Source organism: Notothenia coriiceps, unplaced genomic scaffold, assembly GCF_000735185.1.
Source record: "Notothenia coriiceps isolate Sejong01 unplaced genomic scaffold, NC01 NC01_scaffold00003331, whole genome shotgun sequence".
Classification (NCBI taxonomy): Eukaryota; Metazoa; Chordata; class Actinopteri; order Perciformes; family Nototheniidae; genus Notothenia; species Notothenia coriiceps.
Window position 1 is genome coordinate 83,281 of NW_011336032.1, and position 19,108 is coordinate 102,388.

A 19,108-nucleotide genomic window follows, 5' to 3' on the forward strand; every position below is an offset into this window, starting at 1 on the left:
ATACATGGGTGGAGGTCAATTTGTGGGTCGGATAGTTTTACAGAAAGCAGTGAGAGAGCATCAGAGCTACTGTTAAGTGAGAGAGAGAAGGCAGTGAATAAAAAAGTGAGTAGTATATAATATGTGAGCAGGGGCTGCAGAAGTTTGTCTCTCCATCAGTAGCCCTGCTCCCTCGGTGCGCTTTACTCCCCAGAGGCCCTGTTGTTTAGGGTTGCAGAGCCACATAGGCCTTGATGAATTTCTGCCCGTCAACAAATTAAGAACTGCTATTGTTGCTGTGACAACAAGGCATCCCGGTCGCCGTGGGGAGCACCATGGAGACCAGTGACAGAACTCCAGAATTCTCCTAATCATCCCCAGCTGTCAGGAAGCACCTGGCCTGACACCTCTGCTTAAAACCTGTCTCCCAGGCATAAGATAATTACAAGTGCCAGCAGAGAAGGAGAGAGGCGGCAGGGAGAAGGAGAGCTAGTGAGAGAGGAGGGAAAGAGAGAATTCTTTCTTATAAGTGGCTGTGTGAGGAAGGGAGTGCATGGAGCTTTTTCAGACAAGTTGCCATTGAAGTGGAGGAAGTCTTCAAAGGTGGTAGTGGAGTTGAGTGTGGGGAGGTGTCTGGGGGTGTCTCCCCTCTTCCCTAAAGAGAAGGCCTGGGAGGGGGTCCCTAGATAGCGCTGTGGGGGACAGGTGAAGGACGGAGCTGTCACTGGGCCCACATTCACACACATTTAGAAGACAGAGACTGTTTGACTGGTCCAGTACAAATGCTCCATGGATTGCACCACATTTTGGGGGTAACAGTTGGTGGAGTTTTTAGGAAAGTTGAACTAAAGTTATGAAAGCTCTGGTCTGCTGTGTGTATAGTTGCATGGGTAAATAGAGTAATGGTTTGGAGAAAGTGTGTACAAAGCTAACAAAACAAAAACCTTACTGCTCACATGCCAAACTGCCTCTCTGTTTCTGACAAAAAGAGAACCACACAGGGCTCATGTCACACCAGCCCTCTGTGTAACCAGCCTGATTGCTACGCGAGAAAAATACTTGCCATATCAAATGAGCCGCTAAGGAAGAGCAACACACACACAGACAAGCGAACGTTTCATTACAACCTCTCATTTCTCTAGCAGCGGGGCCTTCCTTCAGAATAACACTCCTGTCATCCCATCCACAGGGGGCTAAATTATTCAAATACTCTAATTCTTCCCTTCTTCCTCCCACCACCAGCCCTCTCTCACTTTCACCACTCTGCCACTCATAATTTGTCTTTTTCATTGTTGCCAATTTAGAGGCAATCCCTCCCATTAATGATGCCAACTGTTCTAAATGGTGTGGCTGTGAGAACGAGGGAGGAGGGGGGTGTCAGCGAGAGGGAAGGGGTGCAAAGACAATGCTCTGGATTTTACAAGCTGCTGTGCAGATATAAATGGATGATATACTGACTTTTACTCCTCTCCCTCTCCTGCCCTCCCACATGCTCTGATTGTTAAACAGGCTTTGTTTTATTAACTGTTTAAATGTACATATGTGACTTTATTTGCCTGTCACCAGTAAGCATATTTTGGGAGATTAAGAAATATATCTACATCTGTTTCCTGTGCAGGATCTTCTCGGATGCATAAAACTGGAATATATTTTCACAACGAATCAATTAGATCATATACTTTTATGATCATGCCTTTGTATTGGCAAGTAGCGAGCTATCTAAAAAACACTTTATTTTTGTATTGACTGAATGAAAAGTACAATAAAACCGAATACATCAGCAAGAGCAGTGATGATACAGCAAAATGGCACTTAGAATATTGTTATTGTCCTTTTATGTGTTCCCCTGGGAACAGCTACCTGCAGAGATATATAGAAAATCACATTCAAATCATGAATATTTGAAATTGAGAAATAATTTATTCACATGCATTAATCTGTGTTATGAACACGAGAAACAATGTCAATATTTCATCTCTGAGAAAGTATGCTAAGGCACAGACTCTTGAATAGAAGCTGAATCTGCATGTTTGCAATCTGGATATTGTTCTTAAAATGATAAAAACAAAAACAAAGTCAGCTGCATTATCTCATGACTTATCTTCGCAGGAAAAAACACAGGAGTTGCAGTTCTTGGAGAGGATTTAATGTTTACCTCTTATTAAGCATGTTTGAAGTGACGTACTTGTTACTGGACCCTCTGGCCTTTTCTAAATAAGAAATAATAGTAAATAAATAACTTGTTGGCTGAAGGATGCTGGATCAATGTAAGGGCAATGTAAGGGCTTGGTAATGATTTGTTGTAGACATATGTGTGTTCAAAATGATGATGTATTAATTTCAAACATCACACTAATTTTCAGTTTCACACATATTACAGAAGCCATTTCTAAACAGACTATTTTAAGTTATAGAATGTGCTTAATGTTATATCTAAATAGAACCTTATTAATATAACCAGCAATTATTTTCAGACCTTATCACAGGTGATCACAATCGCTGGTGCATGGGGAGTAAGGATGTTGACACATGGGGAAGGAGAGAGAGAGCAGGCAAAATAAATATTGATTGCTATGAGAAAGAAGGGTGAGAGACAGAGAGAGTGAGGGAGAGAGGCTTGGTTAAGCTGTGTGATGGAACTCCGCTGCTATCTTAAATGAGGAATCCCATATGAAGGTCTGGATTAACCAAATTTAATCCCTCATCAAACAGACAATAACAGTGCAGCTTAATCCTCCCCAATTCTCAGATTAGCAGCGCCTGTGCTCTCGTCTTGGCAGCGCAGCAGGGGCCGGCGCCGGCCCATTGAGCTCTCCTCCACAATGACCTCTGGATGAGAACGGGCTTACACGCTGCAAGCATGGACGCCATCACAGCACCCGCTAGTCCAAAAAGTTTCAACAGATATATGACACATTCACAGGACATGAGGAGAGGACAATTTGGAGTTCTGGGTTGACCTGACATTTTTGCTACATTCCACTCGCAAAACAAATTTTCTCTGAGGTATTTGAAAATGTACCGTTATACAAATACACTGTGATTATCAGGGAATTAAAGAAAGCTCAAAGAAAGGTGTTTCAGTGCACTTGACTTTGAAGACCTTGATTGTTCTACAAAACCTGTAATTAGAGGTTGAGATAGGGGGATGTAATTACCTCTAAGAGTGAGTACCCTGGAGTAAACAAATATCTGCATCAAGCAAATAAAGGATTACCGTGTATATGCTCACTTCACTCTGGAAAGCGTCTGATTCATCTGGGAAATGCAAAGCACAACATAAGGCGAGAGGGTTTGAGAGACGGGGAGAAACAGAGAAAACAAGAACACAGAGAACGGGCCAAAACTGCTGACACCAGCTCTTCTGAGTCCTTTCTTTAGATAAAACATAAATAGGCAACTGCTCGTTGGGAATACATGTTTAACTGAGACACATTTATTCATGTCTCTACTTTTTCTTTGAAATATGTTACTGCAGAACAATTTGATCCAAAACATTTAGACTTTTAAATGTCATTATTTAGATCCTGTGATATGGCTTCATAAAAGTGGACCACATTAAAATGTTCATGAGGGAATGAACCAACAGAGGCAGCAGGTCATTGTCTTGTTAACAAGTTTGTTTTGCTGATGGAGTCCTGCAACACAAGTTTGAGCATATAGCTGAAATGTTGATTTAAACCTCTGTTGACTATCTCTTGCATTGTCTGTAGCTCGTGGGAATGCTGAGCTTTAGTTTCTCTGCTAATTAAGGTAATTGTGATTGAAGAGTGGCCTGTTTTAGTGTCGCCTGGAGGCAGAAAAGGTTGTTTTTTTTGCAGCGCTAGTTGGGCTGTACTCAGACCTGAGACCCTGCAGGCACCAGGAGACAATGTGTGTGTGATGTGTGCTGACCTGTGGAGACCCTGCATGTTTAGGTAAAGATGTACAGACACACACTGAGACATTTCTGTTGACAAACCAGCGCACCTGAATGTTAGAGGTGAAGATCGGACATGACAGAGGGCCTGAAAGCAGAGTATAGTCTAACATGTAAAAAAATAGATACTGACATGAAGGACTGTGGGCTTTGTTAGGGTGAGGCCAAACATTTTGCATCCTGAACCAAGTATTATTTTCTATTCTACACAAAGGGAGCTCCTGACTGTTTAAAGACAGCCACGATTGCCATAAATTAAATCAATATGATGATGTATTTTGACTAGGATGCCCCCTTGTTTGTGTTGGCAGCAACAGGAATACCCCCCATAGAAAAAAAACTCAGGCCCTTTTTATATTTTATTTCAGCCTCAGGAAAGAGTAAAAGAACTCCACTTTTTTCAATATTGAACCGTAAAACTCCTTCTAATGTAAAGTGCACTGCAGTGTGTGCACGTCTACTGTATATTGTCTGCCCTAGTTTAAATGATCCTAGCCCATTTTATTTCCCCTTCATACTTGTGAGTGTGTTTTTAGTATGTTCTGCCAGTAATATTAATTATATTATTAAAAGCAGGTGTGCACGTAGTAGTAGTGGTAATATAATGCTTCCATAAATATTTTGTGTGTGTGTGTGTGTGTGTGTGTGTGTGTGTGTGTGTGTGTGTGTGTGTGTGTGTGTGTGTGTGTGTGTGTGTGTGTGTGTGTGTGTGTGTGTGTGTTTCTTGGAGCAGGACCAGCACTGTAGTCATGGAGCTCAGGCGGTCTAATGTTGTACTGCTGCCAAAACAGTAAAGCAGCCCCCACTGATATAAGTTATTAATATTTAACTGTCCACTATTAAAGTTTAAGGCGGTTGAGATGGAGCTGGGGGGAAAAGAGGCTACTTCATGATCACTGGCCGTACAGCACTGTAAACATGTTCACTAAAGCCCCTGACAGTGTTACTGTGTGGATTTAGGGAGCAAGAGGCTACAGTTGTTCTGTGTGTAAACTTAAAGTATAGACACTGGATCAGATAAATGCATTTATTTCTGAATGATTCAGGTTCTTCTCTAAGCATGACAATAAAATAATTTAGAGGAATTGTTGCGAACAACGCGATTAATTTGCACATGTCTTATAATACAAATGGATAGATACAGTACAGTGTGCAAAGGCCACGTTGAGAGGCTGCATTTCTTGGCTGTTGATTGTCACATTTACTGTCCTCAGTCATCAGGGTGCAGTGAAAAGTCTTGTGTAATTTCCTTTGTCATAAAACTCCTATATATTTACTTTTTATTTGTTGCTGTAAACCTGCACTAGAAAATAAATAAAAATGCCATATGGTTTATTGTTTTTTATATTCAATACACACTTATAAATGCACGGCTTAATATGGAAACATATATGAAAAAACATAACAAGGCATTTGCCTCGAGTGTGCCCCAACATTCTTTAATCATACTCAGCAAAAATGTATCTATCTATAAACATTTTTGGTTGTTTTCAGTAAAAGCATTCCTTTTATTTAACCCTTAAATTCAATGTGGAGAATACATTCAGTACATCATACTGTAGGGCAGTGAGAAACAGCCTTCTAAAACGTGTTACCCCTAACTTGCCACCCCTGTTGTTTCTTTGCTCCAAAGAGCCTGGAGCGTGACCTCCCCCTGACGTTTTGAGGTAAACAAGTCAAACCAAGGTTAAAACAGGAAGAAATGCACTGTGAGATTCAGCGATGTTCCAACTCGCTCAGGAAGAGGTTCTATAAAAGAATAGGCTGGCTGGCTAAAAGTGAGCATGAAAAATACCCCACCTCCACGTTGACCCATATCATCCATTATGTGTGGTGATTATGAGAATAGAACTGCCTTATGGGTAGCCACAGTACCAGGAAACAATAGCTCACTGTCAGCCTGTGTTTTAACCGTAGGATGACCAGCTTTATTACGATCTGATTATTGAAGCCTCACTGAAGTCTCACCAGTCGTCGTTATTCTGGCTGCTCCACTGGATCATTCAATGAACTGTTTCAATTTATATTCAGATAAATGAACCAACAATTACAACCACACACAGGCATTTTCAAAGAGGTCATGACCACAAAGAGAGCACAGCTGACACGGTTTGTAATATATGTGGCCTGCACATGATACTGGATCACTCCTGCCCCTCTGATATAAATAAAAAAGGACTTGAAATAAAAGGTGTGTCTATTCCTAAACTGCTTTATGACACACTGCTTCTCATACATAATGCATTCATGCAAATGACAATGTTCTGCATTCAAAAATAACAAGGGAACCTAAATCTTTGCCAAAATTAGTCTTTTAATGACATTTCCTTGAATGCAAATGCAGGCCAGGTCTGAGCGTAATTCTGCCCAGGAATTAAACTAAGTTGGCCTGGTTTATCTTAATAGCTGATCTCAGCCCAGTGGGGCTGGTATTAAGTCTGTCGGTCGCAGCACAGCGCTCAACGCAATCACAGCTTTGCCTTCTCTTGCGTAGCTTACTCCAGTGACCAGCATAGAATTAACATGTGCATGGACGTGCACTCACACACGCACACACACGCACACACACATACACACACATACACACACACACACACACACACACACACACACACACACACACACACACACACACACACACACACACACACATTCACACCTGCACATACACAATCCCACACACACGCCTCAGTGCATTCCAATATGATGTTTCTCCATTGATATTATGGATGTAATTATACTGGGTTGATTATTTAGGCCGATTCGTCTGTGGAATCCCTCCTAAATGTCTAAATATACAAAATGGTTTAATATGTGCCATTTAATGCAAGTCACGTTTCTAACTGATATTTATTTTAGAATAAGTTGTAAACCTATTTATAAATATTTTTGGAATGTAAGAACTTTAGGTTGTTTTTAGTGAAAGCTTTTATTTAGTCTATTTATTTGTACTTTATATTGCTATAATATAATTACCATAAAATTAATGTTATAACATTTACATTAAACATTTTTATGCCGTATAGTTCTGCTGTAATAATGAGATGTGCGTGTGGGTGGGTGTGTATGCCAAGGCTGACATATCACCTGACAGAAGTGGGGTCTTTGCAGGCAGACAGCACTTCATTATGAGGCCATTTGGATTAGAACAGATTAGGGTATTATATAGATATGAAGAAGAGACTAATTATGCACTAATTAACACATCATTATATGGAGATCACAGCTTGTGGTCTATGATGGTGCGTGTGTGCATATGTGTGTGTGCTGCATGTTAGCTTAAATGTATTACCTCGTATGTGTAAGTCTGTCCATGTCTGTTGTTGAAAAATATCATCCTTCACTGTGTCTCTCCCTATGGTCAAATGGAGAGGATCTGTGTGCTGAACTCAAGTTTCACAATTGTTCCCCTGACAGGACCATTGTGTGTTTGGTATATAGCTTCCAGTGCTGAAGAGAAATCACTGGTCCCTTCACTCTATCCCAGCACAAAGTGACTTGGAGTAACTGCCAATGATAACTAGTAATTACATCCATTTAAAATGTGCATTATTTTACCACTGCATTGAATAAACTAGTGAGGCAGAAAATTGTCCAGTTTTATCCTCTCCGTTATAAACACACATTCTCGAAAGGAAGCACTTATATTTTTGACAGGTTTTATCCTTGAGTGAGGCTAAACATTCTCGAGGAGTTTCCATGTTAATTGTCCCAGTGAGAGACGGACAGAGGAGGCCAAGCAGACAGCGGGACAGACACACACTCAGTCACAGTGAAGGAACCCACGCCTAAATTAATCTCTCCAGTTCACTGCAGTGACTCTTACCCCGAGCCATTGAACTTTGATAGAGGATTCATCTTTTGAAACTAGACTAAAGGCATTTTGACAAAAAAAATATTATTTTCACTATTGCACAAAGAGGACATGATTTCCTGGGTGGAAATACATTTGAATGAACATGTGCTGTCTATTCATTGAGCGAACTTTCTCTTAATACAAGTCTGGCTCTGTCCCTGTATGTGTGGACTCATTGTATGCATGTGGCACAAAGAGTGATAGGAGTCTTTAGAAAAGAGCGAAGCTCTCCACAGATTAGACTCCATTAGCATTTAAGGTACTGTCATAAATTCCTCCGAAAGTGGAGGGAAGAGGCAGGACAAATGAAGTAGGATTAATAGGGGCCCGAGCCTGACCGATAGTGGGGATTGGGAGACAGGGTCACCTTGGGATAGAGGGGCAGAGAGGCAAATGTGAAGACTAGCAGAGGTAACAGTTAGATGGACTTAGACATACGGAAGAGACATATGAAATACAGTGTTGTACAGTTGAATGTTGATAAAAGAAGAATGAAAGGTAAAAAGGTGAGAGAAGAATATATGAGCTTATAGTATGCAGGAACAGAAAAAGATTCGGTTAGGTCTGTGACCTTCTCTGCAGCTGACCTCCAGACAGGTAATGAGGTCACCGTAGAGAGACAGATAGCTACTGTGTACAGTGGTGGGGGTGCACGTGTGTAAATGTACACCTGGTCAACTTAATACATCATATACACTTACAGGAAGAGTTTTATGTCTTTTCAAGCACCTGCAACACATATATTTTCAAAATATAGTACATCTGTAAGTCTGTAACCTGATTTTTTTCTAAACAATTATTAATAAGATAAGAGGTGATTAACTGACCAACAATGATTACAAAACCTACATTCTTCTCCCATCACCTTACACCTGAAAAGTGAGACCTAGGGAAACTTATTGAATATTTCTTGTACTCTTAAAACTATGCAGAAAAAGTGGTAAGTTTGCATTGGTTCAGTAAAGTTGAACGCAAGAAACCCTTAAAAATTAGCTGAAAGGCACTAAAATGCTAAGTTAATCATGTTGGAACAGTATGGTGATTTCTTTACTGGCACATATGCACATGATTTGGACTCTGATACTGTGGACGGTCTCTGAGAATAGGGCTAAGAATGGATATTATAAAGAGAGTATACTATATGGGGAGAAAGAGTGTAACAGGTAGTGTATGTACAGTAAGCAATGTTCGCTATCAGTGTGCAGCTGTTCCTGTAGTTAAGTGATAAAGTTGACTTTTCACAAACAATAAGTTCATCCATAGTGTTTAAATGAAAATAATCATCACAACTGCTCTAAAACAAAGATGACAACCTATTTTTTTGAAGTTTGGAATAAATTGTGTTACTCTTTGCTATATCAGTTAGATTTCACAAGCAGGTTACACTCTATCATTGTGTGAGAATCACTTTTTTAAGACAAAGGGAAGGGCAGCTAAAACAAAATATTTGGGCTCACCTCTGAAACCCAAGTTTGACTGGATGCTGAATCACTGACTTGCAGCAGACTTGTAACAAAGTTTCTCCTTCCTCTGATCTGCAGTTTGAATTGACTTTCAGCCAGCCAAGGAGGTGAGGGTGAATGTCTGTCTTTATGCAGCTTAACTCCCAACCCTTACAGTAGCAGGGACAAGGTGACTTACAGGTAATCCATAAGAATAAGGAGCCAGGCAGGCGCCCTGGGCTTTTATTAGATCTCCGATACTCCCCGGCCCCAGTCCCAGCCTCGGCCCCAGATTGGCACTCGCTGGCTCCACCTAGAGAAGGGCTACGTCGCAAATTACTCCAGACAGCCCCTATGACATCCACCTAAAAACCACCTTTCCTATAACAGGGGGGTGGGGTGGTGGAGGATAGAAGATGTCAGTGTCTCCTCACATTCACCTATGGAGAAAGTAAGAGGGCGAAAGAGGCAGAGAAAGTAAGGGGAGGGATCTATCCGTCAGAGCTTAAGGAGTTTTCTAACAGTACATTGACCTTGAGTGCTTGCCATTGATTTCCAGTAACGCCTCCCAAACAGCGTTGCGAACCCCGCCGAGCACTGCGGGACCCTGATTGGGAACAGATTTCCCAAATTCCGATAGCGTGCCACCTGCCCAGGATGATGGATAGTCCTCCTGTATCCCATCAATCCTCACCTGCTGCCGAGGAGGTGACACCTGGGCCAGATTTATCATCATATACGACAACAAGCCAAGCAACCAATCAGAGAGTGGTATACTAAACTGAGGCCCCTCCCCCCTGGAGGGCTCCATTATGTTTGGGAACAGATTTATTCCTGCAGTGTGACAAGAGGTGGGGAGATGAGAGGGGAGAGGAAGAAGATGGGACAGGGCAGAGGGAGATGAATCCTTGGGATAAACAAAGGGTTAAACTGAGTGATGCTTTAAAGGGGTACCACAGAAAAATGTACTTCAGATGGAGGGAAACAGGGTTGCCGTAATGACACTATTAGGGTTATTTTGTCAATTTAAACATTCATATAGAGAAGTGTAAACTGTATTCAGAAGTGTTTTCCATGATTGTGTTAACTTCAAAATACTTTTAAACTTTCTGGACGTTTCTCCAAAATATTTGAAACTAGCCTGTTTGTTTCAAATCAGAATAACTAGGTCAATGTGTTCATATGATTCACAATATATATACATCATCACATGATGAATTAATTAATTCCAACCCCTCAGAAATGACCATGGAAGCAGAAGAGGTGATCACAGGACCATGAATGCACTAATCTAATTAATATCCTCCTGTTCCTGCCACTGATTTTATGACTAGTTAAAAACCTTCTGCTGCTTTTATGGCTATTAGAGGCCAAGTGTGAGCTATCTTCTACTTCACTCCATTTTCTCCCTCCACCAGCAGTTAGCTGTCCTAAAAATTAAGAGCCTCTGTGGAGCATAGGGTTCAACCGACTTAGAGGCCAACTACCTCTAGATCATTGCACCAGAAAAGCTCCAGAAAACAATGCAGAATGAGACCTGACAGTTGTGATAATAGTCTTGTATTGCTAGGTGGTTTTCTTTCTACAATTAACCTTCTATTTCCCTTCCCCCAAAAACCCTTTCCTCTCCCTTTTCCGCTCTACAAACCCCTTCCTTCTTTCCCTCTCTTTCACTTGGCGGAGCTACAGCGGTTTCTCCGAGGCTCACCAGGCACTGTGCTTTAGCCCTGTGTAATCCTGCCAACCCTATTTCATTAGCCACGCGGACTAAAGAGCTTAACGACACAGCCCCATCGCAGTAGAGAGAGAGAGGGAGAGAAAAAAAAGACACAACACAAATTCCTCAGAATACATGGAAACTCAGCCAGTATTTACGCTTTCTCCCTCTCTCTCCACGCGCCGTACCATACCTCTCCCCCTGCCTCCCCACCTCCTTCTTGCAAAGGAGCCCAGAATGGATTAGAGATGGCATCAATGGGATGAGACGTATTACCAATCGATTTGGAGGGAGCGTGGCATTGTTCTTCTGAGTGGAAAACTTTGGATCTGGCCAATGCCAAATGCAGCTGATTGTGAGATGAAGTTGTGCAAAAGAAAGACTCTCGCTCTCTGTCTCTATTGCTCTCTCCTGTCTCGTTTCATCCAAAACTACAGCTTGCGTTTAATCACTAAAGTCATTGAGGACCGTTTTGTGGTTAGTCTGTATTGTCTAGGAGAAGCATGTCGGGTTTAAGAGGCTGTAAAGTAGCTTTGTACTGATCTCGGGAGAAAGCAGGATAAACAAGCAGATTGGAGAGAAACCTGATCAGTGTCAATGGTGATGGTTTAGGATTTCGTCTTTCACTGATGCCTTCTGCCTGACAGCACAAAAACACCATTGTATTGACAAGAGAGTGTGACTAAAAAAGAAAGACAGGAGCTATATCTTAGGCCTGCCCATAATTTCCATTCCTCTTCTGTAGCCTTAAGATAAAAAATCTTTGTGCTAACGGATAAAACCTTAACTGTATAACTCATTAACATTGCTACAATGAAGATTCTACCCCCAAGTTAATTGTGCTGAAATGGTGGTGACTGTATCTGAAACTGTTTATCATTTACTTTATCTAATGGAAGAGTGGGAGGAGTGACACCGGCCTTGGGTGTGGAGCTGGAGGATGTAGGGGGGCTGCCCGGGGTCTGGGCAGGTTGTCAGCTAAGGGCACAAGGGGTGGGGAACAGGGCAGAGACTGCTGCCATATTTCTTCATGAGGGCGACAGTGACAGAAGCGCCACAAAACGAATGGCCTGTCAAAAGAAATGAGAACGAATAGTTCCTGTTCCTTCGAAAGAGGTTTCTTCAAGCATCAAGGGGTGTTTCGTTTGGAGGCAGATACCAGGACCAAGTCTGCAGCTACCATGACTGCTAACAACCCTGGGTCTCTGTTGAGGCCAACTGCATATGTTGAGGATCACCACTTATAAGGAAAGTAGAAGAAAAGCATAAAGAGCAGAGCTTTTGTCCCGGTCTCTTTTGGCCACATCATCGTATACATTTTAGCCACGGTCTTCCTGCAGCTTCAGGATGGTGCGGGTGTGACCATACTATATGTTTTGTTGCACCTGTTCGGCAGTCAGGAGTTACATATCGATCTTTTTGAGTCTTGATTATTTTTTTCGTGACCTTATGTCATTTTCAGATTGTTCTCCTTCCAACGTTGACCTCAGCAAAAGTTTGGTTATAGCTAAGACAATTCAACATTTTTCCTGGGGACTTTTGATAGTTCCACTGAAAACCCCAAACATGTGCATGGCTTGCTACCTTTTTTGAGCTAGTGGTGGTCATTTGGGTGAACTACCTCTTTAAAATACTTGCCACTAGTTTTAAATATTGTCGTTTGGTTTATTGTACATCAGCTACTTAGCTGAATATGGACTTTTCGAACGAGGGCTCCATTTTCTCTCTGTCTCCATCTCTTTCTCTCCTTATTCTTTCCTTCTTTCCGTTAACTGTAGCTTCTCCACGCCCAGTTTCCTTTCTTTAGTTTCCCCCCTATTTCGGTATCTAATCTTCTTTTTCTGTCTCATCATTAGTGGCTGTCCCATGTTGGGGGGAGAGTAATCTGAACTACGTGTCCCAGGGGCCCATTCCTTTACTTCTTGCTGTAGGAATAAGTGGCCTATTGATTAGTTATCAGCCCGTAATTGGGCTGCGATCTCCCTCGGCCTCAGATATCCCCCAGATATATGACACTCTTGACAGCCTGAGAGGTGGATGAGGGGGCGGGGGTTTCTCCTGCCTGCCAACACTTTACTCAACAAAATGTCTTCCTGGCCATGCCAACTGCTGCCCACATCTCTCTCCCTGCAAAGGGATTTTCAACATCATGCCATAGAAAGATTATTCAATCTTTTAAATTAGAGAGCTAGCGAGAGGTCCTGCAGGATTTAATGCTCTGTGTTAACTATGAGCACCCATTTTTGCCATTTTCTCATAGCAATAAACTCTGAAATTGTAATCAGAGTTTGAAAATGAAAATGGTGCGGCTTACCGAGAAATAAACTTATATAAGCTCAGAGTAAGTACACCATTCGCATATGGATAATTGCCTGTGAGGGATTTCAATACAAATTGAGGCTCAGGAAGCGGATGAGCAACAGGAAGGGTGTCTCTGCTCCTGTGTAAGCATCCAAATCTACTGTGAGTGCGCAAAGAACCATGACTAACTCTTACTAAGTCTGTTTGTGCGTTTTTAGAAAAAAGCTTAAAGATACTTTCCTCTCTTCTTCATCTCACTTCCTCTTGCTGTCATCACCTCGTTTTTCACCCACAAAAATGTGTCTCTCATAGGACTCTTTCATTTGGTAAGAATCTGAAATATATCAATCTTCAAATGCACCCGCATTTTCCACTCAACATCATGAGGTGCTAATTGTGAGCGTTTGTGAGCTTGATCAAAGTGTGCAGAGGAGATGAGTCCCGCTGGGTTTTCCAGACAGACAAACATGTCAAACTCTCCATTTAGCAGCCAGATTAATGCTTCTCCCAGCCCTCCCCCTGCTCCCTCGCTCCTCCCGTCTCTCCCCCAAAACCACATCTGATAAACATCTCATTTCAACACTCAATATTGCCATCATCAAAAGTCCACCCATTACATGAAGCCTGTTCATCATCCTGTTTCACTTATCCCTCGGGCCAGCAACGATCAACCTTTTCCCCCCATCCTCCACCCTCGCCCTCCCCCAGAGAAGTGAATATCCCAGTGGAAGTGCATTTGTCTCCTGGCATTAATATAAAGGATTGTTGTATGAGGCTGTGGTGTCCTGTGGGCTGTATTGTCTCTGCATCTCCCCTTCTGACAGAGTGCAGAATAATGCACAGAGATATGTGAATTTAGTTCGCTTGCTGCCACACACACTCCTCTGCTTACTAAGACCTATAGGAAAATGATTCTTCCATTCCAGAAGAACAGATGAGAGGATTATCACAGGGAGACAGAAATTAATATTTACATTCATCTGCAATAATCTTAAATCAGACTGTTTGCATAGTTGTTTACATTCTCATCTTTCTTTTGGTTGAATCTCTTAGTTTCCCCGAAGGGATGAATCTAAGCATGAGGAGACTTCAGAGGAGGTCTGGGCTGCGGGAAACAATGTGTGTTTGATCTGTAATGTGGCCCCACCTCACTATTGTCCGGTAAGGTCTCCAATGATCTCTACAGAGCCAGCAGTATCCTTAGTTGCGTTGAAAAACACACAAAGACTCATACAAATAGTTAATTTTATTATTTTTATTGCAAGTTAAGTTGTTAAGATTTTATTTTCTTGGTTTTTATAGCCTGTAATAAAAGTTACACTCATTGTCTAAAAGCATTCCTTTAATATTCCATCCAATCGGAAATAAATCCTTAACATGCAACTTCCCCATATTTCAGAATTTTAATTTTTTTCTTTTTTTAACAATAAATACAGCTATTAAATGTACAATGATGTAAAACATAACAAATCAGAAAATCCATACGTTTGAGGAGATACAATTAGGAAATACTTTGTCTCGAAAAAAAGACGTACACTTTTAACCAATGAAAAAAAAGTGTATTAGTTGTCTATTTGTACTAATTATTTTGGCTAAAGTCAACCCTGCTCTTAAACTGTGTATTCGTTTACAATAACTTTTTTTATGATATCATGAGAGAATTTAATAAATCAGAGAACTCCAATACAGGAGTACAGAAGCTGTTTTGTTCCTGCTGAATACATATATGGACTAAAAGATAGTTTATTAAGAGAGGCCTGCTGTATGTATATGTTTGTATGTCAAAGTATATTATGGTTTGAATGAGGGTGATGTCAACGTGGAGTAGGTGAGCAGCATAAAGAGAAAGAAGAATCCTTGCACCCCCACTGTATGACGGCACAGTTTGACTCTGACTAATGGGGAATCTCTTTATGCATGTGAGTCACATTAATAACCGCACAGAGTGGACACTGTGGACATTAATAACAGTGTACAGTTGCAGAGAGCATATAGCACCGTACATATACTGGCCACATCAATAACATCTCATAACCTCCAACTGTACATGAATCATCTTGCCATGTGTACACAGGAAGTCACGCATGCAAACGTTGTGTTCATGTATACACTCTAAAATACAATTATTAACCCTAACAATACTAAATGTATTCAGAAACCATTGAGGAAAAGCAAACAGCTAGTGTACCTTGCATTGTTTTTGTTATTTTGTTGTTTCTTCTACCTGCTCCTCCACATGCTGGGTGATGCACGGTGGGGATAGCTAATGAAGCCAATAATGTAGCAGTGTGTGTCTAATGAGAGAAGAGCAGCTCCGGTTCCACACTATTCACACTTAACTTCAGTGTGTCTGTGTGTGAACATGATTACATTTATGAACCTGGACTGATACATCCACAATGAGATATGTCCTCCCTCGGTGCTGTCCAATTTAACATATTTGTGTACTCATAATACCCTGGAAAATCATTAACTCGTAGACTGCTCTGACATGTGAATGACCAGCATCTCTTCATCATGTTACTCGTTCACGCTAGAGATATCATATTCAAACTACACATACATTTTGCTGGTTTTTAAAGTATAATAGCAGAAGCATCCTGTGTTACACAGCGACAGAGAGCAGATGAGACTTCTCAGACGATGCCTGTGATGTCCTCCTGCTGTGAGAGACAATAACCAGATGTGAAGAGGAGAGTTTGACACATGCAAGTCTGCTCATTGTGGCCAATTACCAGGTTGAAGCATCCTTCTGGCAGGCACAGAGCCAGAGAGAGAATCACAGCCTGCATTTCTCATCAAGAGCATCCAGTCATTTGAATCAGAACTCACACTGCTCCGTTGTTTTACTCTGCACAATGTTTCCATTTTGAGACATTAAGGGTTTGATTGACTGTAGTGACTCAGCCCTTTCTGCCTTTCTTGAATGAAAGCAGACCTAGATCTGACGTAAAAAAACAACAGAGAACCCTTGGCCCTTCATAAAAACATACAACTGGTAAGCCCATATGTATGCGCACAGCTACACTGCAAGTTAATCACTTGTTGAGGGCCTGTTTATCTTCCATTAACCATGCAGACATTTTTCAAGTCCACACATAAACAGACAGTTCACCCTTACCCACCTTCTGAGCAAGTAAATGAATTGAAAAAAGGTTGTAAAAGTCTGATTAATGCGGGATTGGAGAACAGGACAGTGAGATAGTGGGAGAGAGAGCGAGAGAGAGAGCCTGTTCTCTCAAACGTAGCACTTTGCAAATATGGCACTTTGTTTCCGTGATGTGGAAGCTTATTATCTTAATATGCATTATTTTATTCCCCCTATAAAACACTGGCAGAGGAAAGCTCGGTGCTGTTCTTCCTGCTCTTCCTTGTAATAGCTTCTCACAGCTCCTCATTCTATTACAAAAGATACAACAGTTAGTTAAGACCCCACGAAACATTTCATTTTCTGTCTTGCTAATTAAATGTGTCTCCAATGAGCCCGCTGAGCCCACTTGTCTGGTTGTCCCCCATTTGTGGTGCCACCAGAGTTTAATATATGGCATTAAACAGGGAATGAGAATGAAAATGAAGCCTACCTCCCAGTGGGAATGTAATGAATGATTATAAGGCATAATCTTGGTCATGCAGAAATCCTTTAGTTTAGTTTCTGTCGTTTTATTTAAGTTACAGTCTGTTAAATATGGTAATGTATTGGCTATTTTTGGCACACTTAAGATTTTGAATAGTCTGAGTGGGGTTATAAAATGCATATCTTTCAGATGCATAAAGTGAGCTGTAATGAGTTTTTATTTTAATCAACACTCGATCCTCCATTTCCTTTCTTTATCAAAACATTGTGATCATATTTTATACAGAATTAAGATCTTATCGTGGTGTGTAAGCTGCCATATTTGTCCTAAATAAAGTCTATTTCTGCATGTTAATAATTGTACAGACCTCGCAAGGAGCTTCTGCTTCTTCACCTGTAAGCAAAACATTTCCACTACAAAGGTGGGTAACAAAGCAAACAACAAGTTGTGCACATCCTCTGTAAAGTGCACGACTTCAGGGAACCCCAGAGGCAAACAAAAGGTTAGCATGCTGAAAATAAAAGGGAGTCTATTGCAATGTGGCACATAAGTCATACTGTAATGAGGATGTTTTCTAATAGATGTAACAATTAGTAAAGTCACTGTACCAGTAAATCACGGGGAACTCTGGGAGCACTGGTTATCCTTTACACAGGATGCATCAGTGTTCTCCTGGGGTGAACTCTGAAAGGTCAGGCAGTGTCTCATTAACACACACTGTGGCTGGGCTCCACATGCAGGGGCCGGGCTATTAACACAAAGCTGGTTTGTACATGTTCGAGGATTTGATGTTTCATTCACAAATCACTGCAAAGCTCTTGGTTCACAAACTGGTTCAAATATTTCATTTCAAACCTTTATTTAACCAGGTGAATCCCATTGAGATCATCGATCTCTTTTTCAAGGGAGACCTGCTGACAGGTTCCACATTACATTAGTTTGTAAAAGTATCTAATGCTATAACATAATGGTTTAGGCACATCGGTTTCTACAGAAAGTATCACAGCCCTCAATTTTGAGTAAAAGAAGGCTATTTTTTCCACCTGGAGCATAACTTCTATCCACATTAAGGTTTTTTTGGAAAAAGGATGAGAGCTATTCTGGTTGTTTTCCTGGCCTTTATTTTAATATATTAAAATATGTTATTATGATATAACACTGATGTTCAAATGCTCTTAACTTTCCTCTGTACTGATGCTGTATAAGTGGTCCTCCTCATGCTCTATAAGCTTGTTTATGATATATGCCTGAGTGCAACCCCTGTATAATGTAGGAAAAAAATCCCCCCGATAAAATAAAGACAGTTGTAAACTTCATGGTAGCGGGCTGCCTATGGGAAACTCCAGAGGGAGACTGGATGGGGTGCATACAGGACTATTAGCCCTGAGTAACACAGCTGATGCATTGGCTCTGGACTCTGCTTGTTAACCCTTGAGACTCCCGGCCCGATAAATCCTGTTTTAAGAGATCTGGCAAACCCAGAGCTCACAAAGCAGCTAGTGTCCCCTCCTGCTTTAAATATGGACCTGTGTGGAGTGAACACATGCGCAACTTTAACTTCTCTCTGTTTCTCTTGTTCACTTGTGTGCCAAGCAACTTTACATATAAAATAAAAATCATTCTAATTTTGAGGATTTTTCTGCTAACAAGATTTTAAAACATTTTGCATACGCCATCAGCCTTTTTCTTCACTTTCCAGTTTTTTTCATCTCCCTATGTCATGACATGATCTTCTGTCACATCATACGTGTTAAGACACATTTTGTATGAAAATGATCACTGTTAATCTGATGTAATTTCCCTGCTGTGCCAGTCTGCATTTACACTACAACGGCAAGAACATATAGTCGCATCAGATGGGACACTTCATCTGTTTCATATTTATTCAAAAGCATCAGAGGGGCCTCTGTTGTGTGTTCTAATGAATAAAACACGATGTTTATCCTTCCTGTTTAACGTTAAGTCCCCATGAACAGTCACAGGGACCAAGAGAATATTTACTTGCGTCGGGACACCGGGGAGTTGGATTATCTGCTGGCGGCTTTGTAGTTTTCTGAAGCTTCCCCGTGTGACATGTTCCAGGGAGAGTTCTCTTATTTACTCTCTGGTCCTCTGTGTATAGCCCTCCTTATTGTTTGTTCTTATGTGCCACTCCTGAGGAATATGCTCCAGGAAAGAGAGACTCATAGAGAAGAGAGGAGAACACTGATGCTGTGATCATTACATGGGATTGAGACTGTAGACTATAGAAGGATTTAGATGGAGGGCTTTTTACTTCTGAGTATTCCATTAGAAAGGGGATTTTATTTTAAAGGACTC